This window comes from Balaenoptera physalus (assembly GCF_965194825.1).
Source record: "Balaenoptera physalus genome assembly, chromosome: 5".
Lineage (NCBI taxonomy): Eukaryota > Metazoa > Chordata > Mammalia > Artiodactyla > Balaenopteridae > Balaenoptera > Balaenoptera physalus.
The window spans coordinates 116,273,039-116,287,045 of NC_138884.1; the positions used below are offsets into that span (position 1 = coordinate 116,273,039).

At 38.2% G+C, this 14,007-nt stretch overlaps 1 long non-coding RNA gene across 2 annotated transcripts in view; it reads left to right on the forward strand.

Moving 5' to 3' along the window:
• The first annotated feature begins 2,278 nt into the window (after positions 1-2,278).
• The window catches only part of LOC309661378, a 52,517-nt gene continuing 40,788 nt past the window's right edge, over positions 2,279-14,007 (forward strand). For both annotated transcript variants that reach the window (XR_014263997.1, XR_014263998.1), the window contains exon 1: positions 2,279-2,555. This is a non-coding gene — a long non-coding RNA (uncharacterized lncRNA). The remainder of the gene's footprint in view (positions 2,556-14,007) is intronic.

Below are 14,007 nucleotides of genomic sequence, written 5' to 3' on the forward strand. Positions count from 1 at the left end.
CCAAGCCCCTGCCCAGTGTCTACTTCGTGACCTCAGCACCCGAATGCCCCCCTGTGCTGATCGGTCAGGAGGTTCAGGTGCCCAGTCCTGTCCTGAACATACTGTGTGACCTTTGGCAAGACATGAATCCCTCTTTTCTTGGCTTTTCCATCTGTTTATACAATTTTCTGCAGAAGTATATTTGTGAGGCCTGATGGGATAACCAGCTCTGAGAGCTTTCTGGTGTAATGAAAAACTGACAATTTTAATTTTCCCTCACATTATCATACTCTAAAATAAATAGAGAGTCGACTAGATTCTCCAGCTATGCATTCTGGCAGCATTGCCTCAGCTGAAGACAGGCTACAAGTTGGCAGGCCAGAGCGAAGAGAAACTTATCTTAGTTCCTGGAGATAAAAACCTGCTAGTTTCAACAACTGAAATTCTGAGAGAGGGTTTTCTGGGGAAGAGCCATTTGCAGCAACAATCTCTTTTAGAATATTAACTCGCTTCCTCCTGCTAACTTCTTTCTGTTGAGGAAGGATGCAAAAAGTCACATTTAACTTCAGCCTCAAACTTAATTCTAGATGATCAGACTTGGCTTGCTCACGTCACTTGTCAGTCATCAATAGATACTTAAGAGACAAACCCTCCATTCTCAGAAAATGGAAAGTAAAATGACAGGTTTCAAGGAAAGTCGTGCAGTAAACCAGAATAATGATTATCACGGCTTCGGGATGCATATGCAGCCTTTATGAACAGCAATGCCATTTTTATCAAATGCTTATGATGTAACCTCACCAAAATCAGGGAAATTCAGGGATTTGGCAGGCGACTGGGAAAAGAGAAATGCAACACAATGCCATTTCAGACTGCAGTATGCATTAGATCTAAGCTACTCTAGATGTTTCCCTTTTGTCTTCATTTAATGGTTCCTCTAAATACAAAGTCTTAGTATCAGCCAAACAACAAAATTTAAAACATACTAATTAATAGCAGGATGCTTAGGTAAGCAATTCTGTCTCTGGGTATATAATTATATTTTTGGAGCTTTAATTTTTTTCTCTTACCTCTTCTGTCAGATTTTACTACTGGAGCAAGGGAGTATCGGGAATGCCTATAATCTTAGGTGGCTAGAGCATGATTAATTTTACTTAAACAGTAAGGGGTAAGCTATGCTATTTACCTTCCACCATGTGATTATACTATTCTATCAGTTGTGAGCTCAAAACAAATTGTACAGGAACCGAGGATTACAACTCACAAAGAATAACGATGGTTGTAAAGCTGCCTCTCACCATTATCGACTGACTTATTTTTTAAAAAGTAAAAGCAAAATTAGTCCTTTTTTCCCTACTCAGAGATTCTTGAACTTCAGATTATCAGCAAAACATGTTGCTGCAACTGCTCTGCCAATCCCCAGCCCTGGATCAGTCCTACCATTAACTTTCTCCACTCCTGCTTCCAGGCAGCTGGGCATGGAAAGAAAAATCCCATAGCTCTGTTTACTGGCACTGCAACAAATCTATGTTCTCCAGCAGCCGCTGGGCCCTCAGTGCTACTGGCAGTCCTTTTATCTGTCCCAAGCCAGCTCCGTTTCAGATTTCCCTTACAGCTGTTCTAACCTTTCAACATGCTTAACGATCCCCTCATTCTAGGTAGATGCCCTTGTCCATGTATCAGATGAAATAGAGGTACTCTCTTTCCCCTCCACCTGCAGCCTGCCTGACATCCACGGGGGCACCCATCTTTTCCCTCCCTTCCTCCTAAATCAGAGAACAATCATCTTTTCTCATCCTCAAATTGAACACTTCTATAGGATATTGGACACCATCTCCTCAGGCATCTTCTAGAACCTCATTTCATCAGTCATTTCCCATCACATTTTGGTGTCTTTAATCCATCACTCCCTGTTCTCTGGCTTCTACCCTTTGGTCTGCAAATTTACTCAACTTTTTCCTTATCCATGCACATGCTTGTGTGCGTGCGCACACACACACACACAATTCTTTAATCATTTCAACCTCTCATTCATGCTGCAGATTGCCTTGTATAGCAATTATCTGTTTACATGACAGTTTTCAACAGGTCCAGTGGTTTTTAATTGTTGTTGTGTCAGATCCCTTCAAGAATCTGATTAAAGCAATGGACCTTTTCCTTGGTGACATGCACATACCTACCTACACACACACACACACACACACACACACACACACACTCACTCACTCACTCACTCACAACTCTACGTACAATTCCAGCTTGTTCACTGACCCCCCCCCCCCCCAGAGAAGATAGTACTGTGCTCATCAATACTTCCAGGTCTACTCCTCTTCCGGGCACACTGGAGAATTACACTGCCTTGCTGATTTGAGATTAGTGCCTTTGGCCAATGAAATGAGAGCGGAAGCGATGTGTGTGGAAGCCTTAAGAGCCTGCACTCGATGTGCAATGCTTTCTCTTTTGACTCTGCCACTGTAAGTGCTGCGTTCCAGATAGTGACTGCTCCGTCAGCTTGGGTCCTGGAGTGAGAAGGATGCAGACCAGAGCACCTGGCCAGCCTGCAACTGGCAGATAGAGTGAGTGAGAAAGCTCTCTGGTTGTTTAGAGCGGCTGACATGGGGGATGGTTGGTTTCTGTAGCATAATCTAGGCTCTCCTGCTTGATAGCAGGGAACTCTCCATTAGATACAAAATCACCTAAGTCAGAAAGATCCTTTCTAGGGGACTTTAAGCTACCCTCCTTCCTGTTCCTAACCAACAAGCTCCTTTCACCTCGTAGTTCTAGGCTTTCAGATCTCTCTCCCTAGAAGGCTCTTTTCCTGGTCCTTCCTGTGACTTCTCATCCTTCAGACCTCAGTGTATATGTTACCTCCTCAGAGAGGTTCTTCTTGGCCTTTCCTCTCCCCCTCCGTCCCCTGTTACTATCATTCACATCACCTATTTCTGTCTTTCATAGAGAGTGTCACAGCCCATAATGATTTGATCTATTTTCTCTCTCTCAAGTTCTGAATTCACAATATCTGTATTCTTGCTATCAACAGCAATTCGTAAGTAACTAACATCACACTACTCTAACTCCATGTGAACGTAAGAAAAGGGAATGCATTCAAAAAATGGACTTTTCTTTGTTTAATATGATAAAAATAGAACTATGAATGTTCTATGGAAGGTACACATTACACTTTTCTAAATAATGTTAACAGAAGAAAAAGCTCTAACTGAAAATGTTGGCTAGACGCCCAAATGTTTGCATGTGCATCCAGGACAAACCACTGAACCTTGGTATTCACCCAGTCACCAGTAAGAGGTCAGCCTGACATTTGGGGGTTTTTTCAGATAGTTACAGGCCAAGAACACGGACAACCTTGGGTCCCAACCCAGTGAAATAGTTTTTGTGATTCGTTGACATATTTTTTGTTTTGTTTGTTTTTCTTTTGCTCTGCATATGCAACAAACGGTCTTACTTCACAGGGATGGGAAGAATTAAGTTCCAGAATGCATTAAGTACCTAACCCTTTGTTACACATCCAGGGATATAAGTGTAACACCTTGTCACAGAGTAAATAATTCATACTTGTTCAATGAGTGAATGTATAAAATTAGTATCATAAAATCACCAAATATTTATTTCATTTGCCTTTACTGTATATAACCAATACTGCAAAAGACAACTATTCTGATTTTAAAAACCAAAGTTTTAGCCTTATTGTTTCATCTGCATGCAAAACGTGTTTATTCTTTAAATATTTCAGAAATGCATAACTTAAAATATGTAATTTCATTGTTTTTATAAGACGTGTTAAACAGTCCTGACACTTGGCAAGAGATTCAGAAGTTGTGATGCTATCTTTCCAGCATATAATAGATTCTGAAAATATTCTCTAAAAATTTAGGCCTCTTCAGATACTCAATTTCATAAGCACAAAGTTTTGGGAACTTCTGAATTGTTAGAATAGGATACATTTTAGTCTTGATGAGAAAAACCAAACAAAATGTTTTAATATTGCTAAAGAAATAAGCTTGGTTTGGAAACAAAAATAAGCTTAGTTTAGTTTTTTCATAAACTGTTTCAGGTTTATGTTTTTGTTTGTTTGTTTTTTTTTGGCAGGGGTGGGGTGGTTCTTTAGATTTCCTTTGTGGCAGTGTGCATTGCAAAATACTATCTCTTAAAATGTGGAGCATATCCTGTATCCTAACTCTTATATAATATGTGTAATAGTTATGTGATAGCTACGTTTTTCTACTTATATTTTACCAAGATCCACATGTGAGATTTACAAACAATATGGGTTTTTCAGGATGGGACTTCTTTCTTTTTAAATTGTTTCCTCGCAGTTAGCAAATTTTTAAATGGAGATTATCATCTACCACCCTGTTTTAAGAACATATGGGTAATCAGATGGGACTTAATGTCTTTAAAATGGGATATGCATCAAACATGTATGTGCACACATTTGCAACACATATAAAGAGATATATTTTTAATTGTTTTGCATAGAAGGCAGGCCATTTCTCAATTCCTCATCATTACAACACAGCCTTCAAAAAAAAATTACAAATGATTCTTTTCTGTTCTACTGAGGCATTTCAACCAAACGCCTCAGTTGCACAGAAATAGTTGCTATAGAAATGCAAAGGGGATAAATATTACTGAATTATGCTATCAAAAACTGCAACTGAAGTAGGGCAGTATCAAGGTTTATGTTTAAGAATGCTGACTGTATTTATTCTTGACTTTATGTATACTCCAAATTGAATGTGCTGAGTCTCAAACTGGAAGGTTCTTTACTGCTAAAAATAGCACATCTTAATGAAAATATTTTACCAAGCATTCCAGATTAGGAAATCAGTACATGCCAAGAAAGGTTCCTTTGTACAAAAATAGTAAAATTTAATGAATAATGGATTCAAGTGATGCCAATTATTTTCCTTCATTTCACACAAAATTTCTTTATATGAAATTAAAGAAAGTGAGATTTCCTACACAAGATTTGCAGACACCTTGGCTCTCAAGAGCAAGTGCTTCTTCAGATTTTGACATGTCTTTCATTTATTTTGCTAAGGAGCTTATTTTGAATAGTGCTCTATGACAGCATTTAGGGGTTTCCATTAAGTTTGTTAAAGAAAAAAACTTATATTAATTATCTCCTAAAAAACAGTTGGCTCTGTTTTTGGCTTGTTTAGGGATTATACTTTAAATACCAAATTACTAACAAGGCATCTGGTAAATGTGAAGGTGGCTATTAAACTCTTGTAAACTTTGATCTTGCTAATTAAGTATTATAAGACTTAGAGAGAAAACAGTCTGTCAGTTAACTTACTTAGATATTACAGTTTTAGCAAGAAGTTATTTTTGCAGATTGGTACACCCTGTGTTCTAAAACCAAAAAAAAAAACACCCTATTTTTAAAAATATGACAGTCATAAACCCATTCATATTATAAAGTGTAACTCCTGGTTGACAATATAATCAACTTAAGAGAAATAAGAGGAAGGGGAGGGGTGGGGAGAAATCCTCTCTCAGAAAATATTATAAAAAATTAGAGTAACCTCTGTACATCTTTCTCTCTGAAAATACATATTGATCCTTATGATTTCTATAAACCTATTTTATCCTGCTTTAAAAATTATATCTGAATCAGCATCTTAGCAAAGTGCCCTTTTCTGGTTCAGTTTCGAAGAGTGGAGGAGATTGGGCTGTGGTACTGGATAGGCAAGATTACAAAACCAAGCTCCAACATTTACTGTGGGCCTTGGTCAAGATCTAATACCTTCAGTCTGTATTTTCATCCATAAAATCGTAAGATGCTTATCCTAAAATGCTCTGAATTTTACATCAATGCTCCACTGAAATTATCTTCATGAAGGTCACCAATACTCTTAATTTTAAAATTTAATAAATATTTAGCTTATCATATTTGACATCTTTGCAATATTTGACTCTTAACCATTTCATGACTCTTCACAGAAACCAAATGAGAAAACAGTCTGATTTACCATTTTCTGCCATTTTTCTCCCTTCCTGATTGTTCATTATCGCTCTTGTTTTGTAGACTATTCTCTCTATTGTTAATTAAATGACCTCTGTGTTCTTCTCCCACCGAATTATCTTCCCAAAAAATTCTCCCCACCACTACTCTTTCCCATGTGCCTCATTTCCAGACCTCTGTCCCAAGCTCTTAGCCCCCATATTGCTACTGCTTATGGAACTTCACTGGACTGCTCTATGAGTACCATCCAAATTTCCACCCAATTCAACCCAAGATAAGAAGCTAGAATTCATCCCAAACCTCTTTCTCTCCTTTATTCTGCTCTCACATTCCCCTAGTCTACAAAAGCTTATTGATTCTACCTTTAATCTATGTTATTTCTTCTTTTTCTTTCTGCCACTACTTTACTTCAATGCCTCATTGAATGCCTGTTTAGATCAATGGATTGGCCTCTGCATTATTCAGAGTAGTTTAAATACTGTAATAAAGAACATTTGTAACAAAGATTGTAACAAAATCTCAGTGGTTTAGCACAATAAAGATTTTTTCTTTCTTGCTCATGTCACAATCCAGTGCAAATTGTTGAGCAGGATCTGCTCCATTCAGGTAACCAAGCTTCTTCCATGTAGTGGCCATACAACCTCCCAGTGGAGTCCCCCACCAGACACTTGTAGGTGGCAAACAGTTGAGAGAAGAGAAGGTAGAATTCAGTTATGGGCTTGGGCTATATACAATGGTGGAGCAGGGATGGAATAAATGCAGTTAAAACTCTCGTTTCAAATTGGGTAATACTGGGAGATGCACAGTGTTCATTAGTTCATTGCAATTCTGAAATTCTGCTTGGCAGGGCTTATGAAGTCCCCTACCCTGGAGAGAGGGTGAGTTACACGATTAAACTTTATTTCTGCACTCAGAGCATAATTTCCTCATTGACCTTTAGCTTTTAGGGGTTCTTACTGTGTATTTCTTCCCTTTGGACACAACTGAAATGAGTGTTCCCAAAAGTTTGAAAGCCAAAAGGTGATTTTACAGCTCCAAGAGTTTTTAGTCTGATATTCTGCAATTCTTGACAATACAAGTTCTTCTAAAACTTGGTAGGCTTCTATTGCATTTGCTTCCATCTATAATTCTCAGGTATAATTCTCCTCTCCTCCTCTCCCTCCTTAACTGCAGCTACTTTGATTATTGTTTCTTATTGGAAGGTCTCCCCCTTAGTCTGACCTTTGCCATAGAACTAAATCATGTTGTGCACCTAAGAAGTTCTACTGGCCCTTTTTGGCTCCATTTGGGATCTGGAAGCAATTGGCTTTCCAACCATTTTTCACCCCAAGTCTTTGGACTCCCTCTACAATTTTATATTCAACTTGAAAACTGGCCAGTTCTTTCTGAGCTTGTATCTTTCCTGAAACACCTTACACCAAAGGAAGCCAATAATAGCTATCCCACACTAACACACTCTGTTTCTTTACAGCATGTCCCCTAAAGCAGAGGTTTTCAAAGTGTGGTCTGCACATCCCTGGGAATCCCAAAGACCCTTTTAATGGATCCACAAGGTCAAAAATACTTTCATAATAATACTAAGAGGTTATTTTCCTTTTTCACTGTGTTGAAACTCACACTGATACTACCAAAGCAATAACATATAAAGCTGTTGATACTTTAGCACAAATCAAGACAACGTCATCCAACTGTATCTTTGTATTGTTATCATTGACCTAACATTGTATCATATCTTTTCCTATGTACTCACAGTTAATTTTTTTAAAAGCTCGTTTCACTTAAAAATGCCCTTCATGAAACAGTAAAAATTATTCACATTATTAAATCTTGACCTTGGAAAAGAAGTCTTAAATATTCGTGAGACCAAAAGGAAAGAACACAAACAGCAGTTCTGCTGCATACCTAAATACAAAGGTTGTTTTGAGGAAAAGCAGCGTGCAATTGTTTGAGTTGCAAACTGAACTCGTCTCTTTTTCGTGGAATGCCATTTACACTTGAGAGAACAAGTGATAAACAAAATATGGTTATTCAGACTTGGGTATTTGGCAGTCATTTTCTTGAAAATAAATGAAGTGAGCCTGTCACTTGAAGGCGAACAAACTGACAGTACTTGTTGCCAATGATAAAACTTGAGCTTTCAAGTGAAAATTAGAATTTTGGAAAACTCGTACCCACCACCATGAGCTTGACAGCTTCTGAATTCTTAAAGACTTTTCTGAAGAGATCAGGAGTGATATTAACAAATGTGACTTTTTAAAATACTATATAATGAAGTATCCCAATGGTAAAACTCAAGGAAACAGTATCTTCTAAGTAACCAGTGTAAGATATCGTAAAATCATGCATAGGTAAATGATTCCTTTAAAGCACAACCAGATCAATGAATTTTAATGTTATAGTATGTGAAAAGTTTGTTGATATGGTTTCAGATTCCACCTTGCAATCAACTTTTAAGAAATTATCACCTGTTGAATTACTAGGCGGTATCCAGGAATATCCACAATTATCTGAAAAGGCTATTAAAATATTCCTTTAAGAGAAGGAGATTGGTCTTCTAACAAGAAATATCTATACATCTGTGTGAGGTCAGATTTTCTTCATATACTTCAATTAAAACGACTTATCACAACAGAGTAAATGAAGAAACAAATGAGAATCTAGCTGTCTTCTGTTAAGCTAGACAGTACTGAGTTTTGCAAAAATAGAAAACACCATTCTTTACATTAAATTTTTTGAAAGTACAGTAATCATAAAAATATGTTGCTTATGTTAACATGATGGATTTATGATTATTTTCTATTCATTACTGTTTTTTGACTTCAGTTTAAATTTAATATGGTAATTCTTGCTAGATATAACCCATAAGTTTTTGTGATCCTCAATAGTTTTTAAAAGGGTAAAGAAACCCTGAGAAGAAAACATTTGAGAATCCCTGTCCTAGAGAAGGGATCAGCAAACTTATGGCCCTCAGGTCAAATCCAGCTGCTTGCCTGCTCTGTAAATAAAGTTTTATTGGCACACAGCCACACCCATGCACTTCCATATGGTCATGGTTGCTTCCATGCTATAATGGCAGAGTTGAATACTTATAACAGAGACAGTCTTGCTTCCCAAAGCCCCAAACATTTACTATTTAGCCCTTTACAGAAAACATTTGCTGACCTCTGTTCCAGAGTTTTAGTTCTCAATCCTGGCTGCACATTGGAATCACTTGGAAAACTGTTAAGATGATACCAATGCCCCCTTCCCCAAGGCATACACACTGATCAATTAATTCAGAACCTCTGAGAGCAGGGTCCAAGCATGGATAGTTTTTTAAATCCTCCAAGTGACTCTAATATGTAGGCAAGGTTAAGAATCACTGTCCTAAAAGCTATAAGATTTTATATCTTGCCTTCCAAGTTAGTCCAGACATCAGCTTATCCACGGTTTTTCCCCTTCAGAACATGAGTTACTGTATTTCAAGCCGCTAATATTAGGGTACTCACTGCCCAAGCACGAGTCAGTGCCACGTTTGTTGTTGCTGTTACAGCAGCACCCCACTGCGAGGTACAAATTTCAGTGTTAGTCAGGATAGGCTGCTGTAGCAACACTTCTCAGTTTCAGAGGCTAACACAACAAAGCTTTCTTTATCATGCAAATCATGGTGCACTGTGTTTGGTGGGGGTCTCCATTCTTCAAAGAAACCCAGCTGCTTCTATCTAGAGACTCTACCATCCCTCAGGGTTTCAGAGCGCATGGCTGGATCCCTCTTCATCCAGCCAACAGATGAGAGAAAAGAAAGAGCATGGAGGATTAAGTAGGAGGTGCTTTATGAGTCAGGCCTGGAGAAGGTATACATAACTCCCACTGGCCAGAACTTAGTCATATTGGTCACAGCTAAGTGCAAAGAAGGTGCAAAATGTAGCCTACCTTTCTGCAAAGAGGAGAAGTAAAATGGTTCAGTGACTTAGCTTTATCTCTCTCACAACCTCCTTCTTAACAGAAATGTCCACAGCCAGTTCTCTAGAACCTGTGAATATGTTATCTCACACGGCAAAAGTCCCTTTTGCCGATGTGATTAAGGCCAAAGACCTTGACGTGGGGAGATTATCTTGGATTATCCAAGTGGGCTCAATATTATCACATGAGCCCTTGAAAATGGAGAACCTTTCTGGACAACAGTCAGAGAGATGGGAAGATGGGTGAACGGTCCAAGAAAGGCAGTGTGGTTGAAGGAAGATGAAGGAAGGGAACCATGAGGCAAGAACGCAGGCAGCCTCTAGAAGGTGTGAAAACCAAGGAAGTGGCTTCTCCTCCAGAGCCTCCAGAAAGGAACACAGCCCCGCCGACACCTTGATTTTAGCCCAGTGAGACAGGTGTCAGACTTCTGACACAAAGAACTATAAAACAAAAAGTTTGTATAGTTTGAAGCCATTAAGTTTGTGGTAATTTAACAGTAGTAATAGAAAATAAATGCACCCTTCACTTCCATGTTCTTACTGCTATCAGTGATGGTCCCCAAATTTAAGTGTTCATTGGTTGCTCCATTTCTCAGAATTTTCTCAAAATTCTTTAATGGCTCCTCACTCATTCACTTAATACACATTAAACAACTGCAATGTGTCAGGCACTCTCCCGGTCACCAGGACTGCTGCATTCAGTGAAGCAGACACGGTTCCTGCTTCAGTGAACCTTAGTGTTATAGGGACCACAGAACACAATCTAAACTCTTGCATGTCATTCAATGTATGCATAATCTAACTCTGAACAACCTGCTTATCCTCATCTCTTGACATTTCTCTCTGTCAGAAAAAGAAAAAAAAAGCCTTAGGAGTCCTAATATAATGTAATCAAACTTCTAAGATGCCATAATATTCTGTGGCCTGTTTTAGAAACATCACGGGTCACAGTATGAAACTGTTCTGCCCTCCTTACTCTTTGTCCATCTGGAAAACTCCTACTTCCTCCTTAAAAGTGATCTCAAATATCACTCCAGAAAATAAAGTCACTCCTCCTAGACTCCCTCCTCTATTTTTACTGCAGAGTTTATACAACCAGTCTAGTAGTTATTTCACCGAATTGCAACTGCCCCTTCCCTGCCTTCATTATGGCTTTTAACAAATTCAAAGAGAAGTTCCTAGTAAATTTACTTTTAAATAAACGCTGAGAGTTCTCTTTCATGCATTCATTCATTCATTCTCTCAAAATAATTTCATCAAAACACATACTTCACCAGAACTTAATTCTGCAGGAAAATTGACAGCACCATAAAAATCTCAAAATAGGAAAAACAGACCAGCTTCTAAACTCCTTTTGCAATATCTTTTCCAACATAGATCCCCTATTCAAAGATCATACTTCCTGGAGACACACAAAATGGAGAAACTCTGAGAACCCTGCATAATGACGATCATACTGTATGCTTACCACAAAACTAGGATTCTGCAAGTTCCTCTATTAGTAAATTTCTGCACTTTACTAAGCATGTGTGAAGGTGTACAGTACTCATAACTTCAACACATACCTACAACACATAACATGCAGTGGATTAAATTATATGAATCATTTCATTTGGATGGATTTATTTCATCTGCCTATAAGAACTGGAGGGAAAAGATCAGTCTTTTCATAAACATTTCAAATGTTTATAAAATACATAATGTTAAACTTATATTGTGAAACTATTTTGTTGTAATTTACCGTTAAGTTTTTCTTGAAAAAGAGAGCCACTGGTCTGCTTCATGCACTGACACATTTTCCTGGTACAGTCAAGCACTCCATGCAAGATTCACTTTCTATTTAATTAAGTAGACAAAAATCTTCCTCATTAATTATTACATTTCCCTGCATCTGGGTATTTTATGTTCACAACAGTGAACATTAATATATTTTACTCAGGAATATATCTGCAGTATATAAATGGTGATCTGCTAAATAATTTACTGTTTATAGAGAATATTTTGATAAATTATTACTGTCACTATTGTGGAGCCATCTTGCAGAAGCAAATTTTAATACATTTTCAACCATTTCTTGGACAAATATTTTGTATCTACTATGTGTAAGGTGCAGAGAGAGATCAGAAACACCTGTAGAATAACTACCAGTTAGTTGTTGGCCAGAGTAAAATGTATTCTGACCAAAGGCACATAATTTTCAATAGACAAATCCTAGCTGTCAGTATGTGAAGTTTTCCTGAACATTTCCACTTATCTTTTATTAAGAACTCTCATCTAGCATCCGGCACACACTGGATTCCTACTGGCCCTGTGGTTTAGTTTTCCTGCACACTGAATGTTAACAGTAATTAGCTATTGTCCTTATCCCCACCTCCCAATACATTAGCAGTTTTCCAGTGGGCATTGATTCTGTGCTATGGAGTCTAACGTGCTAACCACAGTGGTCCAGAGTAACCAGGGAATTATCTCCTCAGGAGGACAGGAGTTTTTCCTACCTCTAAGTCAATGATCATTAAAACCAACCAATACATTGTTAAGCTTAACAAATCACAAAGGCTATAGGGACCTGCAAATTGCAATGGTGAAGTCACAATTATCCAGCAATTAGGTTTACAGCTGTATTCACCCTTTCAATAATCATGTCTACAAATGCGCCCACACTTCTTCCTGCTAAACCTGACCTGGAAGGTTTCTAAAGCTTTCATTTTTATGCAGCTTTCTGAAACCAAGAAAGAAATTGCATCTGAATGAAGTAATAATGACAAACCTTGTGAAGCAGAAAGAACAATAATTTATTCACCTAACATAAGCCTAATTAAAAAAAAAATAGGACATTGCCAAACTGCATTTCCAAATGGTAAATGCTCTGAGCCATCATAAAAATTTGGTTGCCAAAAGAGTGTCTAGTAAATAATGAGCATGAATACCTAATGTTTCAGGAATGCTTTCAGCTACAGGTAACAAACAGTATAACTAGAGTGGCTTTTTTTTTTTTTTTTTTTTTTAACTGGGGAGTATTTTTATTTCCCATAGTGAGAAATCCAGAGTTACCAGTGCTGGACTGGTTCAACAGATCAATGGTGCTAAAGACCCTGAGATTTCCTTGACCATTTCTTCATAATTACAAAAAGACTGCTGCAGCTTCAACAATTATATCCCCTTCCACCAGGAAGAAGGAAGATGGGACAGTGAGAAGGAGTGGTGCCAATATCTGAAAGTAAACATTGTATGAGGAAGCTCCAATAACATGTTTGTTTCTCTTTGGCCAGAATTTTGTCCCAGAGTCACTGGTGGCCTACAGGTGGCAAGAGAGAAGGGAGATGCAGAGAGAACAAGAAAAGCATCTTCTGAAATCCAGAAACTGTCCTAACACCCACAGCTGGGCCTTAATGTTGTTAAGAGCTAGTGCAGCACTCACAATAGGCCTTGGTATTCTCCTGTTGACCATAAATAAACTTCCAAATCACCATCAGCTACCATGATGAAGTGAGAAAAACAAGACATGCCCATAATCTTCTAAGCACAGAAACAAGGTCATTGTGCAAACCACAAAAATTCCAAACATCTCCATACCCTGACTAATTTGGGGACCTGCCACTCCTTTCCCAACTAGAGCTTTAGCCTCACTTTATTTTGTCCACCTCATAAGATTTTTAAAATATCCAATCATGGACTCATCCTCAATTCCCAATAACATGCAATCCAGAACAAAGCCACGTTTTAAACTCTCCCCAACATTCACCTAACATGGGTCCCCATCCCATGAGAATCCTTTCAAACACTTTCTACTGAAATGCCTCACATTTCCCATGGTGTGTGGGCTTCCTCCTTGCAACCAGTAATAAATCCAATATGTTGAACTGCAAGTGTGTTCCTGGTGGTCTCTGGTTAGAAGGCATTGAAGACTCAGTCAACCAAAGAAGTATTTGCCACAACTTTGTTCCATTCCAGTCTAATTAAAATGATGCACCTTAATAGGTCATGCTTCAAAAGGCTTAACTAGAAAAGGAGCCAGGATATAGTGAACAGAGCGTATGATGAAGAACCAAGGGACAAAACTCTAGTCTGCTCTGTCTAATTTACTAGTTAAGTCACCCC